The 25351-nt window shown below is 45.6% G+C and overlaps 1 long non-coding RNA gene across 2 annotated transcripts; it reads right to left on the bottom strand.

Annotated features, from left to right (window-relative positions):
* Positions 1-8235: 8235 nt before the first annotated feature.
* On the bottom strand, positions 8236-9800 carry LOC123152041 (uncharacterized). 2 transcript variants are annotated; one of them, XR_006475999.1, is made up of 3 exons: positions 9599-9800; positions 9300-9514; positions 8236-8513 (listed from the first exon to the last, which is right to left on the bottom strand). It is a non-coding gene; the product is annotated as an uncharacterized lncRNA (long non-coding RNA). The 2 variants fall into 2 exon arrangements; XR_006475998.1 differs by lacking the exon at positions 8236-8513 and having other exon boundaries at positions 9042-9514.
* Positions 9801-25351: the final 15551 nt, after the last annotated feature.

Raw genomic sequence — 25351 nt, 5'->3', positions numbered from 1 at the left:
CTCAAGTCTTGAGGTAATGGAGATGCAGTCCTTGCTGATGCCATCATGAAGTTGTCGTCATTGACGTAGAGTCCTCCATTCTCACACCACTCCTGAGCACTCATACCAACCCCGTCTACTATAGCGTAGCATTAAAATAAATAGCATCCCGGGCTTGGTAACAGGGTGATGGGTTCCTACCTCATGCATACTACTCAACTACAAGGATTCAATATCACTACTAGAGGGATTGTTGCAAACATAGGTATGAAAAAGCATGGTCAGAGTGAACTTGTGTGGTAAGTTGATGAAGATAATAACGCTCTCGGAAACTTTGATAAACTATTCGTCACTCTGAGAAAATCTATATAGGCAAACATAGCATTCATATAAGCAAACATACTAGCAAGCAATTCAAACACTCATAATAAAATCAACAAATAAAATGCAAATCAACAAGGGACACCAAATAAAAACAAAGAAAAACTACACAACAAAACTACTAAAGAAAACTCTAAGACATAACACAAAATAGTTTTATCCTAAGTAAAAACTTAACAACAATTAAAACACTAAACTAATAAATTAACAGAAAATAAAATGTAAAATAACTAATTTAACAAAAAGTATTTTTCATAAACTTTTAGTAGCAAAAAGAAACAAATAAAAAGATTTTATAAAACTCTAACTATGTCCTATACAAGTTTTCATACAAAACTAACGAAATTAAGTTTTTAAAATAATAATAAAATTGTCTACTATTAAATAACAGAAACAACACTAAATTTGTCAAAAATGACAAAAATAAATAATTTAAACACAATTAAACTATAAAGAAAAGACTAAAATGAAACTAGAACTAAAACAGTATTGTTTTGCCTAAAACTCTAATTTAAAATAAACTAAAAAATAAAATAGTCAACACTACTAGATAGGGCAATGGTCCTAGTGACCATGAGCAAAAAGAATCAATCAAAAATATATTCTAGAACTCAAACTAGAGCCAAAATAGTGTTTGAAGCACATTTGAAATAATTCAAATTTAAACTACTCAAATTCAAAATTTGAAGTCACTAACAGAAACTTCATAAAATTTGTGACCCAGTGCAATTGGAATTACTCAAAAATATTAAGTAGGCTAAAAGATACAAGCAAATATAAGATTGAAACTTTTTCTATTTTTTTAACAGAACAAAAATAACAAAAAACGGGAACTAGCTACGTGGCCTACTACTATTGGGCTACGAGGTGGGCGATCTATAACTAAACTACGCTCGGGCGAGACTTAACAGAAACGTGCACGCGCATTTAGTAAAAGAAAACCAGCGCACCAGTCCGATCTAAACCGAAATAAAACCGCATAGTTTTAAAAATAAATAAACCAAACCTTTCTATATATAAAAAAACTAACGTTTTTCCGATCTAATCTACGTAGTTCATAGCAGATCGAATGGATGAGGTGGCGGCAGCTGACAGTGGGTGGTCAACGCCGTCGGGGTCGGGGAAGACGGGCGTTGTGGCGTCGGTCGGTCGTTGGGCGGGCGCCGCGGCAGTGCTCCGACTTGTCCAGCAGCACGAGGAGGTCTGGCTCGGTGCACTGCATCCTATGGTGGAGGCAGTGGCGGTCGAGGGTGGCTGTGGAGAGCGGGGCAAGTAGTGGCGTTGCGGTGGAGCTCGCAATCTGGCGAGGTCAGGTGAGGTTGGTGACGGAGCTCCGGTGGTCGCTAACGTCGAGCAAAACCACGGGGAGATGCGGTGCCCCGCGGCGGATCAGATGGTGGAGTCAGCGGAGGTCGAGAGCGACGGTGGAGAGCGGGACAAGGCGGCGGAGCTGCAGTGGTGTGGAGGAACTCCGGCGAGATCGGCATGGAGCTATAGGGCACGGGAGATCGAGTTTTTTGCAAAAATTGGATGATGGGGATGTGAGGAATATTTATAGGGAGGTAGGCTTGCGCGATGGGCAACGAATCGAGTGAATCTTGTGAGGATTTTGATTTGTACTCCGTTCCAAAGTTAGTATAATGTTGAGTCATCTATTTTGGAACGGAGGGAATGAACTCGTGCGTGTGTAGGATTCGGGCCTGGCTTGAGGGACAAGAAGACGCGGGCCCCACTGTCAGTGAGAGGGAGAGGCGAGCGAGAACGAGAGGAGGGGTCGGGCGACCGAAGCGAAGCGCTTCACGCGCGAGGAGTGGGCCGTGGGCAGATTTCGCTGGCTGGGCTGCGGCTCGCGCGAGCCTGGCCGGTTGTGTTCCTCTTTTTTTTAAACAGAGGACACATAGTGGTTGCAAAAGAAATCTAACTAAGTTGAAATGACTGGAAAATTTGCACATAAATTCTAGGGAGTATATAGGTACCTATACACATTTTTGTTTGACCAAATAAAATACATATACAATTACAAAAATTGCAGAAACATTCTAATGCAATAAAATAATTCAAAAAGACTTTTTAAAATGTCCAAATGACTTAGAACTAATCCCCCACTATTTTTCCTTTGGAGGGAGTCATTTTACCCTCACTCATAATTAATCTTTTTCATAGAAAAGATATTTTAAGTAAAACCCAATAAAAACATTTTTTAATACCAAAATGATTTCAAATTTATTTTCTCCTAATTTTCCATTTAAGGGAATCATTTTACTCTTATTTCCATTTATTTATTTTTAGGAGGAACATAATTTGAATAAAAGCCAAATAACTCCAACTTGAAAGTGGGTTTCAAAATAACTTCAAAGGGGATTCCAATTTGATTCTTTTAAACTTCCAACTCATATTTCATATGATTTGAAGAAGTCATTTTATCTTCTCCCATGAAAATCATTGAGTTGCATAAAGTTTCTGAATTTGAAATATTTCCAAATGGAATTCAAATCTTTTCAAAACCCTTCTCATTTATTTAAATGAAAGAAGTCATATTATCTACACTCTAGGGTTTTGTGATGAAATGAATTTGAATTCATCGAGATCATAAATGCAAGGGTGAAAGTTTGGGGAAGTCATTTCATTCCCTCTCATTCAACTTTCAAAATTTTCAAAATTCACTCAATTTCACACAATCAATCAAAACTATTTATTTAATATAACATTCCAAAATTTAGAATTTTAGGATGTTACAATGGATGATTATGCAATGACTAAGCTAGGGTTGTGACACTTATGTACAATATATTCTCTTTTAGTTTTATTTTGTGTTTTTTGTGTTTGTTCTTTTCTTGTTCTAATCTATTTAGTCGTAATTGCTACTTTGTATTGTTTCCAAAAATCAGTTAAAATACATAGCAGAGTCTCGTTGTCTCTCTAAAAAACAACAACTTCATGGCTGTCGATTAATAGTTTGTTGATTGACGGTGTTCGTGTTTCTGATTCGAGCCTCATTCTTGATCACGTTCATCATTTCTTTGCTTCCCTTTTGGCAGCCAGGCCGGCCTCTGCCTTTGTTATTTCCCTCTCTCTCTCTCTCTCTCTCTCTGGGAACAGTGTAGTCCTGTGTTGGAGGAGGAAAACCATGCGCTTTTGCTTCCTTTACCTTGTGAGGAGATCGAGGCGGTTATTAATTCTGCTAATATGATCTCGGCATATGGTTCGGACGGGTTTTCGATTCCTTTCTTCAGAAAATTCTGGCCGGCGTTGCGGGATTTGGTTTGTTCCGTTATCCAAGGTTTCTACTTGGGGATAGTATACATTTCCAGACTTAACTATGCTATTCTATCTCTCATCCCAAAAGTCAAAGTTGCTGATTATGTCTCCAAGTTTCAGACAATTGCCCTTATCCACAATTTTACAAATTCCCGGCCAAAGGGTTTGCATCACGCCTTTCTCCAGTTGCCCACCGTGTCCTTAGTCCTACTTAGACTTTTTCCTTTAAGGGACGATACATTCTTGATGGTGTCCTATGTATACACAAGATTGTGCATGATCTCAGGGTTAGAGCTTCTCAGGCCATCATTCCTAAGCTTGCTTACGAGAGTGTCAGGTTATTCAAGGAGAAGTTTAAGATGTGGCATGATCTTAAGATACTACAATGAACTTTCACCACTGGGGACAAAGTCATCTTTTTTAATCTCATATCAAGTTGTTTCCGGGGAAGCTTAGGTCGCGCTAGGAAGGACCTTACGAGATAGAACTCCTAAGCTATTCGGTTAAAGGGAGGGAAAGATGGACCCTGGATCGTGAACGGGCAATGCTTGAAGATATACCTTACAGATGAGCAAAAGGAAGAACGGGAAGTACAAGAGGTAAGTTTTATCTTAATCGAGCAGGCCGAAACCCTCCGAAAGGAACGAAAGGTATGAAACAACACTTCGGTAAAGTGGATGTAAATATATGAGTAGAGCTATACGTTTTGTTTCTGATAAATCTGTTAATCTTGACTCTGGGTTGTTGGAGTTTTTGTCTATAGTTGGGGACTTTGTCACTAACCTTGCAGGGCATGAAAAAATTATAAGGAAGAAATTGACGTCGCCACCAACAGGGAGAAAAACGACATTCCAAATGATCGCACACCTCGTGTGAACGACATACGTAAATGGCAAAGTCTCCAGAGCAAAAGATGGTGCTTCATACGGAAACAGGCGCCCATTTAAGCGGTCGTTTGGATGATCCTTGAGGACTAGGATAACAGTAGAGTAAACGACTGTGTTTTAAATGACCGTGAGTGCCCGTTTAAGCCATCGTATGGATCTATGGTCGTAACAGGTAAAATAAAAAATAAAAAAGGGGGAGATCCCGTCGGCCGACCAAACGACTGGTCATACGAGCATAAGCGCCCATATGGAAGGTCGTCCTTTGGTCTATCTTCGAGATTCTTTCCTGATTTTGTTCTGATTTCTTTCTAAATTTTTATCTTTGATCTCGTGGTTACCTGTAAGCTTAGCCTTTATAAGAAAGGAAGGGGCATGTCATTAATACGTAAATCATATAATCTCACATCTCCTTTTCTTCCCATCTCCACCAAAAAGCTTTTAGTTATAGATCACAAGCCCGGTGCGCCGCCATGAGCAACAAGACCTCATCCACCTGCGCTCGCATCATCACCTTCCCCAACTTGGATGATGTCATGTCTTATGAATGGGAAGACTTGAGGAAGCTAAGCCTCAAGGAGGAACCACGTCCAAAGAATAAAGACCTTGAGGAATAGGTCGAGGTGGTGGAGATCAAGGAGGAAGAAAAAGCAAAAGAAGGAGATGATTACACCACTCCAGATGAGTACCCTCCTAATCCTTATCAATTCAATATCCGTAGACCTATTCTGTTATTTCCTCTCGGGCCTCCTCAAGCTGAGTGGGGAAAGGAGCCGCTGACCCCAGAGGAGATGAAGGAAAAGATCAGGGAATTGGAGCAGGTTTTGAAGGCTTGCGTTAATGTGATCGAAGATGGGATTGACTCTTACTGGTCGATGAGTAAAGACCTGGAGGCAAGGGCTGATGGACTTCTCCATAAGGTCGGCCTTATGATTGATGCTCTTAACAACAATACTCCACAACTTGAGTTTTTAACTGAGGTTGTAGATGATCAGCAAGTCATGATCGAGGGGATGAAAAAGAAATACAAGAGCATCTGTGCTACCTTCCAAGGTTTCCAGGAGTGAGCATATAATGCTTAGTGCCTGGATCTCCCGGGCTTGATTCTAAGCTTGGGGGAGATTCACGTGCACTTTGTATCTTTACCTTTATGCATTTCCCTTTCGTAAGTCGAGATTAGGGTTTACTGTCAATAAGGACGAACTTTCATTTTACTCTAGAATAAGGATGATCCTTTCGATGAGTATATGCATATCTTAATTTGTGAGTCTTGGGAAACGTAGTAGAAAACAAAAAATCGCACATACGATCACCCAAGAACAATATGAAGATGCATAACAGTTGGGATCAACGATCGTTACCGACTCCGGAGTGCAACGGAAGTGGATAAGTCAGTGTAGATCGTACTTGGAGTCCCTCGAACGTTGATGAAGATCCCGCGAACTGCCCTCGGATGATCCCTCAAACGTAAGACCGAATCACTGCCTCCCTACTTGGTAGAAAGCGTATGGTCTTCATGATCCGGCAGCGCTTCGTTGTCTAGAGCTAATCGTTGCCGGAGAATTAGAGGGAGGAGATTAGAACCACATTAGGCTTCTAATTATGAGGATTAGAGGTGGCTAGGGCTAGCTTTAATTAGTCAACTAGGACCAACTAGAACTAGCACTAGATGAACTAGAGGAGGCTCTAAAAATTGTGTATCAGTAGGGATAAATCCTCTGGTATATATAGGTTATGAGGGGACGAGAGGGCAGCCACCAAGGGATGAAAGCCTCCCTTGGTGCGCCAGCCATGGGGGGAGTCCAACTCCCACCCCAAGTAGGATTCGCCCCACCCCCTCCCCTCAATAGGAAAGGGGGCGCCACCTCCACTTGGGCCTTCATGGCTGAAGTTTCCTTCCACCTCTTGGCCTTATTTGTCCCATTGATATTATATATATATATATGTGTGTGTGTGTGTGTGTGTGTTCTAAAAAAATTCATACCATTATATATAATACATACATACATATATATATATATATATATATATATTAATCCGTAATACCCGGTATTACCTGATACTCATCGAAACCCTTCCGGTGACCCCGAAACGCTTCTGGAACCTCTCGAAACTATTCCGGAAATTAATGAAATAATTCCACAAATATATTCTCATCTCTCGTCCTACTATGAAATTTCACCATGCTAGTTTCTCCAATGTGACTATATAGTGCCACATACATGTGGTATTCTTTTAGTCTTACGACATTTAGCATGAGTGTTATGGATGTTCAATTTTATTATCAATATTCATAACATACATCTTATTCACAATAAGAGTATGCCCTTTTGTTCATAACATCGAACAACTATTGTTCTGTCTATTGAGAATCGTTGCATGGAAAACAAAAAAAATTCTACGCACATGCAATGATCTACCCATGGAGATGCATAGCAAAGAGAGGGGGAGAGTATGTCTATGTACCCTCATAGACCGTAAGAGGAAGCGTTTCACAACACGGTTGATGTAGTCGAACTTTCTTCGCGCTCTAACCGATCTAGTACGAACGCACTACACCTCTGCGTTCTGCACACGTTCAGCTCGGTGACTGATACGTCTCCGTCGTATCTAAAATTTTTGATTGTTTCATGCCAATATTCTACAACTTTTAATTAACGACCCGAACCTAATAAGATTCGATGTCTCTGCGCTCACTGTGCTAGTCCCTGGATCAATAGCTAGCACACACGATACAAGATGTAATATCAAGAATAAACCACATGTCATAATATTACATCGTAGATCCCGAACTAATATATTACATACCTGCGTAGCTCAAGGCTGGCTCATAACAAAAATACAGCGGAAAATCAAATAAAATCTTCAGGGAAACCATCAACACCATAGGCAAATGTCGAGTATAGACATCGTAACTCTACATCGTATCACTCACTCGTCGTATAAAATCTGCAACATGAAATGTTGCAGCCACGAAGGGTCAATATTGGCAAGTCACATAGGAAATGATATAACAGACCTACAACTATATGCAAGGTATATCAAGAGGATTGTGTAGTGGTTGTTTTGCAGAAAGCTAGTTTTTCCCTGATAACTACATAATATAATAGTCAAATTTTAGTTATGTCTTGGTACAATTGAATACATATGGTTGAATTGGGCAATCCAATACCAACCTATTCCCATTATTAAATTTCCCACACAAATTTTATTAAGGTATCATCTATCAAGATCATCCAACAACTGTAATGGCATAGTGGCTCAAATTTGCCCATAACCGGGGGCACGACTAATCATGATTAGTTTTAATGCTCTTCAGAGTTCAGTACGCTTTACCCACTGGACCCAATCTGAAGATTGGGACGAAGTCTTTCAGAAGAGGTTCCCTTAACCACTTGACAGCCACATCCCACCTAGATATGCTACATCTGTCGACACTGCCTGGGCAAAGGTTCCAACAAGTAATCAACTAAGCTAGAGCCCATATATCCAGTGGCTGCACATGGAAGCTACTAGTCACTAAGTCTGTCTAATCTTTTTGAACCTGGGCGGCATTCCACTTAGGGTGCACTCTTATGGGTGCATGGCCTTAGAAAAGGTGCAAGACCCCATGATGCCTTCCCTCAACACCAAGCAATACCACTTCCGCCCAGAGGTGAATTAAGTCCTTAATTACTACACAATTTAGTTATATATATATATATATATGTATATATATATATATAATCCTCACATAAGCTCAATGAACACATGAACCAATCCCCGTCTACATAGCATAGCAAGAATACACTACCACGGTCTACAAATAAGGCCATACTAAGCTGAAACTCGGTAGCAATAACATACTACCATGATCTTCCTACACATGCATAATATGGGATTGTGATATATAACTACATGCATGAAAAAAGTAGGATGAAGGATGATCAAGGTGTAACTTGCCTGGTACGTTTGATGAAGTTCTTCACACTCACAATTCCTGATGATTCTACTCGTCACGCTCCGAACAATCTATCGCAACGAAAGAACAAAAATAAATAACCATGCCGTATAGAAGAACCAAAAGAACAACAAAACAAATATGGCAAGGTGAACAAGAATAACATATAGGCTTGTCGTTATAATATGGGTCTTGGTGGTGCTATAATGTGACAAGGTGAAGGAATGAACTCGAAAGAGTTAATGAACAACGAAATATTGCTTTATAAGCTTATATTTGATATAATACGAATCAATGTCAAAGTGATGGGAAAACAACAGGCATGTTGTTGAACACAAAGCATATGACAGAGGCGTTCATTTGCAAAAGGAATTAAATGAATAGGAGCACCACAACTCAAATTATAGTGAGATAAAGTTTGAATTGAATTTAAATTCAAACATGTCAAAAGTATTTGAAATTTGAAGTGTACTTGATATGAACAGAAAGAATATGACATAAGTGTTCATAGACAAAAAGAATCAATTGGGAAGGATATACGGTTTGAGAGATATGATCGAATGAAGATTCAAATTTGAATTTGAATTTGTCAATTTTGAAAAGTTTGAACAAAGGAAATATTGATTCCACAGGATAGTAGAGGTCATTATGAACATGTAGGATAAAAGAATCACTCAATTTGGATACATGGATTGAAAGTTGTGCCTAAATGAACATTGGACTAAAATATGTGGAAAAACAAAAAATTACTTAAACATCTGTTCTGAAATTACTGTAGCGTTTTCTGTAGCGTCTACTGTAGCATGCCACACGTCATCACGTGATTGGCCGAAGTGACTCTGTGCGCGCGCGCTCACCAGAAACAGAGGAAGACGGCAGCGGCTTCGGGATCGATCCTGGTGACTTCTCCTGCGCTCCTCCGGGCGGCAAAGACGGAAGGTTAGGCTTGATGCGGCAGAGACAGTGGAGTGCTCGGTGGAGGCGTGCACTTCCTCAAGCGGTCATGGCGAGCAGAAGCTTCAGGAGCGGAACTCCGGCGAGATCAGTTTGGCTGGGGCTCGCATCAGAGGATCTGCGAAGGGGGGAATATGGTCATGGAGAAGCGGCACATCCAGGAGATTGTGAGGATGAACAGAGGGTGCAAGGGGCGGCTTACTAACGACGACATCGACCAGAAAAGGGAGCTCGGGCAGCGAAGATGGGGTGCTCCGTTCGCTCGTAATTGAGTTCTACCTCGAGGGATTTGCACGGGAATCGCACGAGGGGAGCGAGAGATATCTCTCGGTGTCCATGGATTGGAGAGAGGGGTTCAGATCGCGCAGATCACGAGGAGCCTGATTCGGCAGCGGTGGGCTCTGTCGTGCGAGACAGGGAAGAAGGACGTGGGGTCGGGGTGTCGGTCAAACAGAGGAGGGAAGAGAGGCTGGCAAGTGGGCCAGATGGGTGACGCCAGCGCTGATGCGCGAGTGGCTGTTGGGCCGGCCTGGTAGCGCTGCAGCTGCTACACTGCGGTTGGGCCTGAGCAGTTGCTGCCTCGCGCGTGGGCGATAGGTAGGGAATGGAACAGTCGGCTATTGGGCTAGAATAGGTTAGGGATAGGTTTTATTATTTATGAAATTACAGAAATGGCTTTGGCTCCATATAAATGATCCAAATCATTTTCTAAAAAAATACCAGAACAACGCAAATACAAATATAGTTATATACAACATAGTGAACATTTTTCCAGTCCAAAACACTTATATAATATAAATATAATATTTTCATAAACTTTAATTTTGGCACTTATGTTCCATCAAATATTTTTCAACTCCAAAGAAGATTCAAATAACATTTGAAGAATTTCCAGTTCTTTTACATTGAAGGAGTCATATTACCTTCTCTCGTATGATTATTTTATTTAAGACTAGCACAAATGCTCGTGCGTTGCAACGAGAAAAAACACCGGTTCTTATGAATCAAAATTGGCCAGGTCGAACATGGTCTAGCTAGCTAGTGCTCCAAATCTTCTACACGAAACTTCCATGTCCACCGGCGTTGATCCTCACACAACCACAAATGTCTGACTCCATCGCTAGGTCTGCTATGTTATGAGCAAACAGTTAGACATGTACTTGTTTTAACTACAAAATTTAAGTAAAAGCAGCACATTCCATAATACCACATTCTCTAGAAAAACTAATTATGCATAAGAGCACAAGCTTGTTGCACAGTAAAGCAATCTCAAAAAAATAGCCGTTTCTTTTAGGGATATTCGATTCTGAGCTCAGGCTCAGCTGCTCCTGAAATCGTAGCCATCTGCTTGCATGTGGATGTGTGTCTTTGTGTGTATTCCCAGACGTATTTTACCAGTATTGGCTTTAAAGAATGAACAGGTCTGCACACATTTATTGCGACGGGAGGCGTTAGCCTGCATGCGGAACAGGTTGTAGACGAGCGGCCCAACGATTTTCCCGAGCCAGCCTGAGCCGTCTCTTGCATGGTGGACTTAACTGCCAACCACCCAATCCTTCTTTATCTATTCTTTTTTCCTTGATCTGCCGCCATGTCTGCTTCGTCGTCAGCTAGAGCTAAATCAGCTAGAGCTACACATATAGCAGGGCATCCAAATCTGAGAATGCCATGCGACCATCCACATATCCAGCTATAGAAGACATATGCACAATGACCACCATGGCCAACAGCCCATCAAGCTGGGACATTTTCATGTGCCAGAACAAGAGCAGCTATTTTCATCCGCAAAAAAAAAGAGAGGAGCTATTTTCATCCACAATAAGAGCATCACTGCTCAACAAATTCTGAAATTGTGAATTTTAGAACTGCAAGGTGAATACAAATTGCAACGAATCGATTTTTGTCTACCAGAAATGCAAGAACTACAGGGTTGTCCTAGACATGTATCTAAAAAAAGACTAAATTCTAAAATCTAAAATGGTCATGTCCAGGGTGGCGACACTTCTGAAGACGCAAGATGAAAGGCAATGGTCACTCCTGGGTCCTGGCTTTTCTCTACTGCTTTGGTTGGGAAGCTCCATGTTGCCTAAATTACAAGAAACAATTAGCAAGTCAGAATACAACATTTTAGTAAACTTTTTCATACTACAATAGTTTTGTAACATTGTTTTCAAGCATAAATAGGTTCGCAAAAGGAGATGATGGTAAGCCTAGTTAAAAGGCTCACCATTCTAGTTAGTACAACACTTTTTGTAGGTTCCTCGGCATACTTGTGGATCGACTTCTCAAGTGTGCTCATCCGTGACGCACATGGTGTCCTGTCTGATGGTGCACTCCCTAGTCGTAATCTGAATTTTCAGAACAAGTAAAACATTCAGTACGCTGTCCCAAATGCCATAGAAATAAAAATGTTCGCACTATTTCTTCTTTCTGAATGTTAGATTTTCAGAACAAGTAAAACATTCAGTACGCTGTCCCAAATGCCATAGAAATAAAAAATATTAGCACTATTTCTTCTTCCTGAATGTGGACAAGCCGGTGAATTTATTCTTGCAAGTTTAGCAGCTTGCACCCAGTTACCAGGAAAGATATCACCAACGAAAAGAGCTAAAACACTTTTTTGTCTGAACTTTTTTTTTTTTGGAAAAGGGGACGTGCCCCAGCCTCTGCATCAGAAAGATGCATACGGCTCATATTATTAAAAGGATAAAACAGTAGCATAGTACCGAAAGGTCATAGTACAAACTATAACAAAATCTGTAAATAAGAAAAGCCCAAAGCCACAACCGGCTGGCAAAAACAATAGGATCACTACATGTCTATCCTATTACATGACCGCCATCCAAACCGGTTGAAAATATCCCGAGCTACCATCTCCCATCGGGTAGACGCAGTAACCAAACGCTCCCTGGCCTCCGTCGGAGTGAGTAGCGACCACATACGGATGAACGCCGTGGCCCTGAAGATAACCTGCAAAAAGTGAATGTTTGTTGATCGGTTAAAGACTAAGTCATTTCTGCAATTCCATATTGCCCACAAAAGTGCACAAACGCCAACCCGAATGTGTCTTGCAATGTCAGAATCCACCCCATCTAGCCATGTTCCAAATAACATACTAATAGATGTGGGCTGACTAATATTAAAAGCAATATGAACCGACCGCCACAGAATCTTAGCCAACGGGCAATCGAGAAAGAGGTGTTTGATGTTTTCAGAATGATCACAGAAGCTACATCGAGACGGACCTACCCAATTACGTTTTGCAAGGTTATCCTTAGTCAGAATGACTTGTTTATGCACAAACCACATAAACACTTTAATACGTAAGGGTACCTTAACTTGCCAAACATGTAAGGAGGTAGGGATGACCGTAGAGTTAATGACATCCTGATACATTGATTTGACCGAGAACACACCGTTCTTAGTAAGTTTCCAATGCAGCTGATCAGGGTGAGAAGACAACCGGACATCCATTAAACGACGAACCAGATGGAGCCAGGCCTCCCAACGATTTCCAACAAGCGTCTGCCTAAAGTTGATATTGAGGGGAACGGATTGTAAAACAGTAGCAACATAGGCACCTCTACGTTGGACTATGTTATACAAAGAAGGATATTGAAGTGCTAGTGGGGTCTCCCCAAGCCACGTATCCTTCCAAAACCTCGTCGTGGTACCATTCCCAACAATAAATTTAGTCTTGTTGAAAAAGATTTGTTTAACTCTCATCAAACCCTTCCAAAAGGGCGAGTCGGAAGGTCTGACAGTCACCTGAGCCAAGGTTTTAGCAAAGAGATACTTATGGCGTAAAATCTGTGCCCAAGTGGCCTCCGTCTCATATGACAACTTAAAAAGCCACTTGCTAAGGAGACATATATTTTTGATTTCCAGATTTTCAATACCTAGGCCACCTTGGTCCTTAGGTCTGCAGATAATATCCCACTTCGCAAGTCTATACTTCCGTTTAAGCTCATCAATTTGCCAAAAGAATCGAGATCGATAGAAATCTAACCTTTTCCTAACTCCGACCGGAACCAAGAAAAAGGATAACAGAAACATAGGCATACTAGTAAGGACCGAATTAATCAGAATTAATCGACCTCCATATGACATGAGCTTTCCTTTCCAACAGCTCAGTTTCTTTTCAAAACGATCCTCAATACATTTCCACTCAATATTAGTTAGCTTACGATGATGAATGGGTATACCTAAATACGTAAATGGTAAAGAACCCAATTCACATCCGAACAATTGTTGATACGAGTCCCGGTCATCATTTGCTCTTCCAAAGCAAAACAATTCGCTCTTGTGGAAGTTGATTTTAAGCCCAGACAATTGTTCAAATAAGCAAAGCAGCAGCTTCATGTTCCTTGCTTTCGCCATATCATGCTCCATAAATATGATAGTATCATCAGCATATTGAAGAATGGATATCCCGCCGTCTACTAGATGTGGAACCAGGCCACCTACCTGTCCTGCATCCTTTGCCCGACCTATTAAAATAGTCAGCATATCAGCCACTATGTTAAACAGGATCGGTGACATAGGGTCTCCTTGCCGTAGCCCCTTGTGTGTTTGGAAATAATGACCCACGTCATCATTCACCTTAATCCCGACACTCCCTTTTTGCGTTAAAGAGTCAATTTGATTTCTCCAGGCCGGATCAAAACCTTTCATACGCAAAGCTTGTTGAAGGAAAGGCCATTTGACTTTATCATATGCTTTTTCAAAATCCACTTTAAAAACTACGCCATCAAGTTTTTTGGAGTGGATTTCATGGAGCGTTTCATGCAAGACAACAACCCCTTCCAGGATGTTTCTATCCGGCATGAAAGCTGTCTGGGACGGCTGAACTACTGTGTGTGCTATTTGTGTAAGCCTGTTTGTCCCCACCTTAGTGAAGATTTTGAAACTCACATTTAGCAGACAAATGGGTCGAAACTGCTCAATCCGAACAGCCTCTGTCTTCTTAGGCAGAAGAGTTATCGTCCCAAAATTTAGCTTGAACAATTGAAGCTGCCCCTCAAAAAACTCGTGAAACATGGGCATCAAGTCTCCCTTGATAAAATGCCAACACTTCTTGTAAAACTCCGCCGGAAACCCGTCCGGCCCTGGAGCCTTGTTGTTCTCCATTTGAGTAATAGCCTCAAACACCTCTTTCTCCGAGAAAGGAGCAGTCAAGAGCTCATTCTCGGCAGTCTCAAGTTGAGGCACATCCTCAACCCTGGACTCATCCAACGACACGAAAGTCTCTACCGGGGGACCAAACAACTGTTATAATAATTGGTAATATATCTTTGAGATTATCCTGACCAACTATCGTCCCTTCATCTTGTTCTAATTGGAAAATTCTTTTTTTACGATGCTTCCCATTCGCAATCATGTGAAAGAATTGAGTGTTATCCTCGCCTTCTACGATTTTGCGAACCTTGGCTCGCAATGCCCACTTCAATTCCTCCTCACGGAGAAGCTTTTTAAGCTGCATCTCTGCATCTATCTTTGTTTCCAACTCATTGGAATCCAAGATAGAGGTTTCTGCTTTAGCTTCGAAGTTTTGAATGATTAGAAGAAGTCTGTCCTTCTCCACCTTATAAATCCCATGCGTGTGCTTAGCCCAGCCACGAAGGAATCGACGGAGATGACGAATCTTGGATTGCCATCTGTCGATAGGCGTCCTACCTCCCGAGTCCATAGCCCACTCTCTAGCTAGCAACTCGAGGAACCCTTCTCTTTCAAACCAGGCAAGTTCAAACGAGAAAATGTTCTTGTTTCCCACGAAATTTTGAACTCCGGAGTCGACTAGTAGCGGTGTATGATCCGAGACACCTCGAGTCAAAGCCTGCACCGTTACCAGGGGAAACTTCTGTTCCCACTCGACACTAGCTAGCACACGGTCAAGTTTCTCAAAGGTCGGGACCGGTAACGAATTAGCCCAAGTGAATTTCCTACCCGAGAGCTCGATCTCTCTGAGATCCAAACTTTCAATGATAGTGTTGAACATAAAGGGCCATCGACCGTCAAAATTGGCATTATTCTTGTCCTCTTTTCTTCGGATAATGTTGAAATCCCCTCCCACTAAGAGAGGTAACTGTTCATTACCACAGATGCGCACCAAATCTGCCAAGAAATCTGGTTTGAGTTCTGGTTGTGCAGCTCCGTAAACTGCCACCAAAGCCCAATCAAACCCATCTGCCTTAGATCTAACCCGAAACTTGACAGCGAACTCGCCCATAACTACGCTCCGAACCTCCAACGTTTCACACTTAACCCCAAGTAAAACCCCGCCGGATCTTCCCCGAGGTGGGAGGCAATGCCAATCAAAATCTACCCCCCCAGACAAAGTGGCAAGAAATTGATTAGTGAAATTGCTTCTTCCAGTCTCGGACAAAGCAATAAAATCTAAATGATGTTCAAGAGAAGCATCCGCTAGAAACCTCCTTTTAGCCAAGTCTCTAAGACCTCTGCTATTCCAGAAAATGCCTCTCATAAGTCATCATGAAATTTTTTGGCAGTACGGATCCTAGCACTCCTACGCACTGCGGAAACTGGATAAACCTTTCTTTTCCATGTCCGCTTAGGCTTCACTTGACCATCAACCTGAACATGGCCCTCATTCTCAACTTCTAGCACTAAAGGCTCATCTACATGAAGAGACGTCTCAGGCTGTGAGTCTTCCTCTGCCTCGAGACATGCAGGGTCAAGATCGGCACACATACCATCGAGAACCCTAACCCCAAGCGCATCAATCTCCGAATCATTCATTGGTTTAACTGCAGCTATGTGACGAATCATATCTACCGCACGCTCAGCTTCCAAATCAAGAATGTCGTTAACTGATTTAGCAATTTGAAGATCATTATTACCAAGTGAAATTCCTAGTTGATTTGCATTATGGATGATTTCATTATCAGTGAAATGCAAAATGGAATTTGACTTAATAACAGACATACCAGTGGTGGTCTCGACGTCCTGCAACTTGGCAGCCCTCAAAGCACACCGCAGTTGAATGTCATCGACGTCCGGCTGCTCCTGCAACCTCCCGCTGATCCGCCTCCCCTGGGAGACAGGGTCCGGGATACCACCAAAGGCGATGACCTCCTCGCAGGAAGCCCTGCAAGGGGAGAGACCGCCTGCCCCTCCCCCCACAGCGACGCCCCGGGTCGCCGTCACCAGCGCAGGAGAAGAAGTCGGCGGCGCCGCCTGCAGCCCGTCAACAGGCGACCCACCAGCAGCTGGCTCCGGGGCAGCCCACACGCCGCGCACCGAGGAGGAGGCAGTAGCTGCAGTGGCTCCACCCAGCCCACCTAACACAGTGGGGGCCGGTGAGCCGACTACCCCCTGCCCTGGCGCACTAACGGCGGCGTGAAGAGGTGAGGACGCCTCCCTAGCCAGGGAGGCCGGACTTGCCTGTGAAGACACCGGTCTGCGACCAACAGCCGACCCTCCCAGAAGATCAGTAGCCGCCTCTGATGCCGGCAAGGAAGGAGAGCGCGGTGCGCGGGCCTCCTGCCCGCTAGACCCATCCGAGGCCCGCCGAGCCTCCGGAGTGGTCGTTACTACTGCGCTGGCCCTGAGTCCCGACGAACCGATCACCGGCAAAGCAGAGAAGGACCTGACCGTACTCCCGGCCAGCTCCGCCGAGTCGTCCAAAAGAGTCGTCATGTCCAGCCGCGGTATCGGCGATGAAGGAGGAGAAACAACCTCCTGTGCAGAAAATTTGTCCGTTTCCTCAGCCCTCAAGACCTCCGAAATCACCGGTGGCACATGCTCAGACGGATCATCCAACTCCACACGATCATTCCAAAGACGAAGGGGCGCAGAGAAAGCCCCTACGGAGCCAAGCTGAAGCATGTTGGACGGTGCCGAAACCGATGTTTTCCCCTGAGCAGACTCTGCTGGCTTAGACGAATCCACATGCCTGGAACCCCTGTCACCATCACCGGGTGCGTCATCTCCACGGTTCCCAGAAGCACCTCCCCCCTCAGAGGTATCCATAGGTAGCAGCTCCTCAAAATCCTGAAACAAGTCCGGGTCCTCATACTCTACATTCAACATGTAGGCAATACCCTCATAACACCATCTGACCACATCCGGCAAGAACTGAATGTTAGCCATGCTAATCAACAAACGAGCTACACCGTGAGCACAAGTGAAAGGCATATCCACCTGCTCCGTCTTACCGAGCAAGGACCCCAAGCTCCACGTGACAAAGAAATCATCCAAGGGCTCGGAAGGTGCCCCCGAAAATCGAACCCAGATCTGAGTCAGTGGTGTGCCCTGCGGTTCCTTCTTTTTCCACTCATCAAACTGCAACACAAAGCTAGTTCCAGTAACTCGACTCATGCCAAACTTGAGAATCCTCTTCTGATCCTCTTTAGAAGGGAAATCCACTTTGTAAGACTTATCAGAAAGTTTCAACAAGGACCATTTGAAATTCCCCGGAGCCAATTCCCGCAACTGCTGAATAATCTGGGCTTCAGTGAGCGGTCCGGTGACCACCTTAACCACCCCAGGGAATGAGGTTTCAACGACAGGAGCCACCGAAGCCACACTTGGTGACTCAAAGAACATCAACTCAGAGCAACAGAGCCCGTAGATATTAAGTGTCGGTTTGGGTCCGAGAAGTAGCGGACACTCAGCCGCAACATGCTTAGGTTTCCGACAAATATCACATAACTCAGCAGAGCAGTCAACCATGAAGTGACCCGTCTCCCCGCACCGGAAACAGACTAATTTTTTCTTCTTAGCCGCCCACTTGGACAACTTGTCACCTCCGGCCTTCTCCGAACCTTTATCAGACTCCGCATCATCCGATTGTGCTATCATCGGTACAGACACATCAGCGAGAGCCTTAACCGTCTCCACCACTGCCTGGGTTAGACCCGCCTCATCAGTGACCATCTCAGAAGTTTCCGAGGCTGCGGCACCGGGCAAGTTACGTGGAGGGCGCCTATATCCACCGCGCCCACCACGGAAGCGGCCACGGAAGCGGCTCGGGCCAACCGCACCCTCAACAAAGTTCCCCGGTGGTCCTTGAAAGCCCCGGCCAGCATTACCATGATCCGTCCAAGCGTAGCCTCGCCCACCACCGGTGGACGACGAACCTCGGTGAAGACCCTGACCGTAGGCGTCGTATCCATCATCTCCCCACTGACCACGGGGAGGATTGCGGCTGTCCCCCGCGAACACACCCGATCCACGGCCGGCTACACCATTGGCAGCACCTCCCCGGCCGGCTACACCATTGGCAGCACCTCCCCGGCCGGCAGCCATTTGCCTAGGCCAAGGTCGTTGCGGCGGCGGCTGTGTGGCCCCATGCTGTGGTGGCGCCGCAGCCCTGGCTACAGCCGGCGCAGCCGGCGCCGGTGTCGAAGCCGCAGCCGAGGCAGGCACAGTCGCAGCCGGACCCCCCGGCGCAGCCCTCGCAGGCGGCTTCGCCGGAGGCGGTCCCTTGGCCGGCGGCGGGGCCTTGGGCGGCATGACGTCGGCAGTCGACTTCGCAAGATCAGAGGACCCTGAGTCTCGCCTGACACGACCGCGAACAGATGATGGAAATCCCACCCGACCACGGCGGCGAACCCTAGCGAGAAGAACGCCTCGACAGGGAGACGATCGTGCATGTGATGGCTCACGATCCGACGCAATCTCATGCACGTAGGCATCGACAGTCCCCTCGCCAGAAACCGGTTTTGCCTGGGCCTCCAGCCCCGCTAATCCCGGCCCACACTTAGCCAAATCAATCGCACCAGGCATTCCGGTTGAAGAAAGGCCCGTGCCGTGGCCCACTCCGAGCCCGTCAGTACCCAACAAAGAATTCAAACGCCTGATCCGATCCGCCCTAATCACGGACGAACGATCGCTCGCTGGCTCCGGCCTCAGTGCCGCCGGCGGCCGCCGACCCTTCTTCTTCTTCCGAGTCACAAGAGTCCAGTTATCCGGCAAGAAATCAGACAACGTTACCGTTTTTCTCAGAATTTTTGGAATCGGACCGCTCCACGGCTTCATGCCCGGCTTCGAGTTTTGAACTGGAGAGATGCGCCGATTGGTCTTGATATCAGACTCCGGTGAAGATCGAGCCCTCGGCGAGGCGAAGGTCACCCCGGCAGCTACCTTCGTAGGTGTTTCGCCCTCGACCTGGTCCTCGTCGTCACTGTCCATAAGCGCCCAAAACCTCCCTCCCGGTCTCGCATGAACCAGAGGCTCCGAAAGATCGATCACCTCCGGTGATCTCAGTTGAACATCCACCTGCATATACTCACAAACAACTACATCATATAAATCAAGAATGAATCTAGAACCAACCTCAATCTTGTCGCCATCGGGAAGATAGTCGCCAGCGAGGACGTCATTGTCCAAATCTAGGAGAACCATCCATCTCGAACGTGGAGAGAAACGAAGTCGCCCTTCGATCCAGACAGCGGAGTTGATCCCTTCAGAAAAATTCGTCCGCCATTGAATCAAACTCCTCTCTTCTCGTCCGATCCCACCCGGCTGCAGATCACCGCGAGCGCCACTCGACCCTCCCTTCTCCTCCGTTCCTCCCGATGGCGCCGCCGCCAAGATACTAGGAGAGGCTGGTTGGATCACAGGCGCCGGAACGCATCCATCAGAGGAAGGGTGAAGAAGCAACGGCGGCGATCCGGCCGCCTCTGGTAGCCCCGTCGTCGCCGCGCCCTCCGCCGCGCCCTCCGCGGTGCCCTCTGGTAGCCTCGTCGTCGCCGCGCCCTCCGCCGCGCCCTTCGAGTTTTGAACTGGAGAGATGCGCCGATTGATCTTCCTAGTCTATCTAGTACAATTTTCAAGCAGGGACGGGTTGGATTCAGACCTTTTTGTCCATCAGGGCGCTTCCGGTTCCACTCTGTCAGTGGTTTGCGCCGACCTAGTTGGAGATGCGTCCGCACGACGGCGAGCTCCAGTCTCCACCATGCCTCCCGATTAGCTCGTCACCGACGACCTGCTGGCCGCATCCAGAAGCATCCTTTGAGTTCACAGTCCCGCCGCAGGCGCCCTCGCTTGGCCGCATCAACACCAGAGGAACCGGATATGGCTGCTCAACGCTGTCCACGAACTCCTCCATCAGTGGTAACCTAAAAAGGGGCGGCAATGGCTGACGTGCATGGCCGTTTGTTAGCCTCTTTTTTCAGGCAGGGGTTTATTGTAGATCTGCGTGTACTCTCCTGTCGACGGCGTCGAGAAGGAACTCCATCCCAGCATCCTTTTTTCTCCTTGTGGGCGAGAAGGAGCCGCCGCCGCTGCCGCCTTGTTCGTCGGGAGAGAGAATGGGGTGTGGGTAGGGTCGCCCGTCCAAGAAAAGCGGCTCAGCTTTTTCGCTAACGATCTGATCCTAGGATCGGTTAATTCGCCAACGTCCTGTCGACGGATCAGGACGGCCACGCCCGAACTTCGTCGCAGGCCTACGCCGCGGTCCCACAAATCCGCCACTCTTTCCTACCGTATATTGCGGATCGCCCTTTTTCTAATGCCCTGTCAGAGCTATTATTCCGGATCCCAAGTCACGGGCGAGCGATCGAGATTTCAAGAGCATCTGTGCTCGGGCACCGAATCGCCGCTTTCTTTCTTTTAAGCCTATACACACATAAAATAGCGAAGTAAAAATTCTTCACAGAGAATGCACATTCGTACTGTCGGATTTTTGGATAAAGAAATGCTTATGATGGCACAACCGATCTATGCACATAAGATGATTCTAGGCAGCTAATTGTCTATTTTTAATGAACTAAGTGAGCCTGAGCGCCTGATGTACTATTTTCTAATTAAGAACTTTTAGGCAAAATAAGTAAAGGGACACTTTGCATGGATGAGAAAATTAATTGGAGTAGCAGAATGATTGAACGTGTTTAGGCAGCCAACCAAATATTTGTACAGCAGACTACGACTCCGACACGCAGTACTGTATCTTCACCGTCATGTCCGAGCAAGCCCAACGTCTCGTCCTTGCCGAGTCCACCTACAACTGTACCATGCAGCATCAAATTTCTCTTCGCCGTTGTACCTGAGCAGCCTCTCGTTTCGTTTGAGTCCGCTTACAACTCTGGCCGGTGTGCAGGACTGCATCAACATGTCTTCGTCGTCGTCGTGTCCGCCTACCGCTCCGGCATGCAGGACTGCATCAACTTGTCTTCGCCGCTGTGTCCGAGCAGCCCGGCGTCTCGTCCTTGTCTTACAACTCTGGCGTGTAGGACTGCATCAACATGTCATCGCCGCTGTGTCCAAGCAGCCTGACGTCTCATCCTTGTCGTGTCGCGTGTTTGCCTCACTATCTGTCCGAGCAACCCGGAGTCTCCTCCTTGCCGTGTCACCATGTCCTCGCTGCTGTGTCCGAGGAGCCCAGACCCACTGTGTCGCGTCTTCATCATGTGTCAAGGAGCCTGCATGCAGAACCGACCATGCTTCCTTTCTCTCATTTTCCTGTGCTTCCTTTCTCTTTCTCAGCTCATTGTTTGTGTCATGAGGCGGCTGGTTGATGTTACAACGAATTTCAAAACGATATAAACTGATGAGAATCGATTTAACAGGGCGAGGTGGGAATGACACATAATTCCTGGACGTGAGGGTGGACAATAAGAACAGTCAAATAAAATAATGTCTTAACATTAGCAAGAAACTTGTGTTGGGTAATTTGGTTTGTGGGGCTGGGACGATGCACCAAGCAAGTCGGTTATGAGAGCGAGTGCGTGAAGGTTTTCTTTTCTTTTGTGCGTCCAATTTTTTTCGTTTTTGTGTAGAACAGCCTTTAAATCTCAGCCGTCAATCTTAATGGTTAACATAAAATTAATGGATATAAAAGGATGGCCTATAGAGAACTATGAAAGCCTCCGTCCTTTAATATTAGGTAAAGATTGGCATTTTTCAAATATTGAAATCCAAATGAACGAATATTCAGTTGTTCTATTAATTAATTTTTTTGAGGAAGTCATGTCATCTCATGTCCAAGTTGAAACACTTTTGAATATTCTCAAGGTTCAAAATAAGATCGAAAAGAATATTCGGGAAAGCCATTTTATTCCCTCTTGTTTGAATATTCAATAAAACTCCAAAAGTTTCAAATCCTAGTCAAAATTTACTAACAACAAGCAACGCAAGCAAGTTTCAAATTAATTCTATTTAAATAATTTACATTCCAAAATTTAAAATTTTGGGATGTTACAAATCTACCACCCTTAAAATGAATCTCGTCCTCGAGATTCGAAGAGGCTAGAAAGAAAAGGTCAGGGTCGGGGTCTACTTGAATATCCATTGATCCTTCAAGAGTCTGGTGCACTACCACCCTTAAAATCAGAGTCACCGGGACTTCAAGAATGTTGCTCCTTCGATGAACTGACAGTTATGGACCATCAGATCCTTTGCTGAATTTATCATCCGACAGTGTCCTTCGTTTACGAAAACCTCGGGAAATTCCTTCCCTAATACATAAAGCCTTTGGTAAGTTGTATCCTCTGTTTTCTCAACCATGCTCTGTTTTCGAGCTGGTGGTATTTACTATTGAAGCTTGTGGTATATGTTTCCATGATACCCTGACGGGTTGAACCTATGCCTTCCTTAATATGTGTGAACTCGAAAGTTTTCACGAGTCATACTCTTCTGGTATTTTGCTAAATAAAATTTCAACATTACAACTTCTTCGAAAATGAGAAGTGACTGAAAGGTTATGCATTGGAGAAGTGGGATTCGACCTTGAACTTTGTGTTCATGCCCATGGACCCGATGTGGAACTTATCATGGAAGCTTCTTGAAAAACTTTTAATTAGTTGGATAATTCCTCCGGTGTCTTTGAATTGGATCCCTTGCAACTATGGTTTCGGCCATATTGATATTCCTTGATTCCTTTTCTCGAACAAATTGAAGTACTTGTCTTCTGCAGATCAATATACCTATCCAACCTCTATTCTGTCCTACCTTCGAGTATACTGAGGGAGTCCTGGATTAGGGGGTCTCCGGACAACCGGATTATATCCTTTGGCCGGACTGTTGGACTATGAAGATACAAGATTGAAGGCTTCATCTCGTGTCCGGATGGGACTCTACTTGGCGTGGAAGGCAAGCTAGGCAATACGGATATGGATATCTCCTCCTTTGTAACCGACCTTGTGTAACCCTAACACTCTCCGGTGTCTATATAAACCGGAGGGTTTTAGTCCGTAGAACAACAACTACAACATAAAATCATACCATAGGCTAGCTTAGGGTTTAGCCTCTCCGATCTCGTGGTAGATCTACTCTTGTACTACCCATATAACCAATATTAATCAAGCAGGACATAGGGTTTTACCTCCATCAAGAGGGCCCGAACCTGGGTAAAACATCGTGTCCCCTGCCTCCTGTTACCATCCGCCTTAGACGCACAGTTCGGGACCCCCTACCCGAGATCCGCTGGTTTTGACACCGACATTGGTGCTTTCATTGAGAGTTCCTCTGTGTCGTCGCCGTTAGGCTTGATGGCTCCTACTATCATCGATAGCGATGCAGTCCAGGGTGAGACTTTCCTCCCCGGACAGAGCTTTGTGTTCGGCGGCTTTGCACTGCGGGCCAATTCGCTTGGCCATCTGGAGCAGATTGAAAGCTACGCCCCTGGCCACCAGGTCAGGTTTGGAAGCTTAAACTACACGGCCGATGTCCGCAGAGACTTGATCTTCGACGGATTCGAGCCTCTGCCTTGTGCGTCACGCGGTCGTGATGAGTATGATTTAGCTCTACCATCAGACAGTGTTCAGGAAATCGCACAGGCAGCTGCTCCGACCCTCAATTCGGAGCCAGTTGCGCCATCCATGGAAGGGTGGATAGACCCCGCCATGGAGGCCTTACCCTCAGCGGCGATCGAGCCAAACATCGACCTTACCTTGCACGAGAGCCGTGCTGTTAAATTGCCAGATCCTTCCCCGGCCACGGACTCCGAACCGCCTGCGCCCGTTCCTGTCGAATCCGATTGGGCGCCGATCATGGAGTTTACCTCCGCAGATATTTTTCAGCACTCGCCCTTTGGCGACATAGTGAACTCATTAAGGTCTCTCTCCTTGTCAGGAGGATCCTGGCCAAACTATGTCTGGCAGGACTGGGATGCGGACGACGAAGAAATTCGAGGCCCACCCACCACCCACTTAGTAGCCACTGTCGATGACTTAACCGACATGCTCGACTTTGACTCCGAAGACATCGACGGTATGGACGACGATGCGGGAGGCGAAGAGGAACCACTGCCCACAAGGCACTGGACAGCCACCTCATCATACGATATATACATGGTGGATACACCCAAAGAAGGCAATGGCGACGAGATAGCGGAGGATGACCCCTCCAAGAAGCAACCCAAGCGCCGACGACAGCGGCGCCGCTCTAAGTCCCGCCAAAGCAAAAGTGGTGATACCGGCACAAGAGATAATAATACTCCGGATAGTGCCGAAGATAACAACAATCCCCTCCGGCAAGATTTATAGCAGGAGGATGGAGGAGCCAGCCCTCCTGAGAGAGCGGCAGATGGAGAAGAGGAGGATGATAATTACATGCCCCCCTCCAAAGACGAGGCAAGCCTCGGCGACGATGAATTCACTATGCCAGAGGATCCCGTCGAACAAGAGCGCTTCAAACGTCGGCTTATAGCCACAGCAAATAGCCTTAATAAAAAGCAGCAACAGCTTCAAGCTGATCAGGATCAACTAGCTGACAGATGGGCTGAAGTCCTCACGGCCGAGGAATATAAACTCGAGCACCCCTCCAAGAGTTACCCAAAGTGCAGGTTGCTACCCCGACTAGAGGAAGAAGCGTATGATACGGCTGATCGGCCACCGCGTGGCCGCGATAGAGAGGCATTCCAGCCAAAAACTCAGCCTCCACCCCGACGCCATTCAAATAAAAAGGCATGGGGAGATACGCCAGACCTGCGAGACATATTGGAGGACAAAGCAAAGCATGCAAGATCGATCTACGGATCACGAGGGCGCAC

Source organism: Triticum aestivum, chromosome 7A, assembly GCF_018294505.1.
Source record: "Triticum aestivum cultivar Chinese Spring chromosome 7A, IWGSC CS RefSeq v2.1, whole genome shotgun sequence".
Classification (NCBI taxonomy): domain Eukaryota; kingdom Viridiplantae; phylum Streptophyta; class Magnoliopsida; order Poales; family Poaceae; genus Triticum; species Triticum aestivum.
Note: the sequence above shows the minus strand (reverse complement) of the source record. Positions and strands in the feature narration are given on the sequence as shown.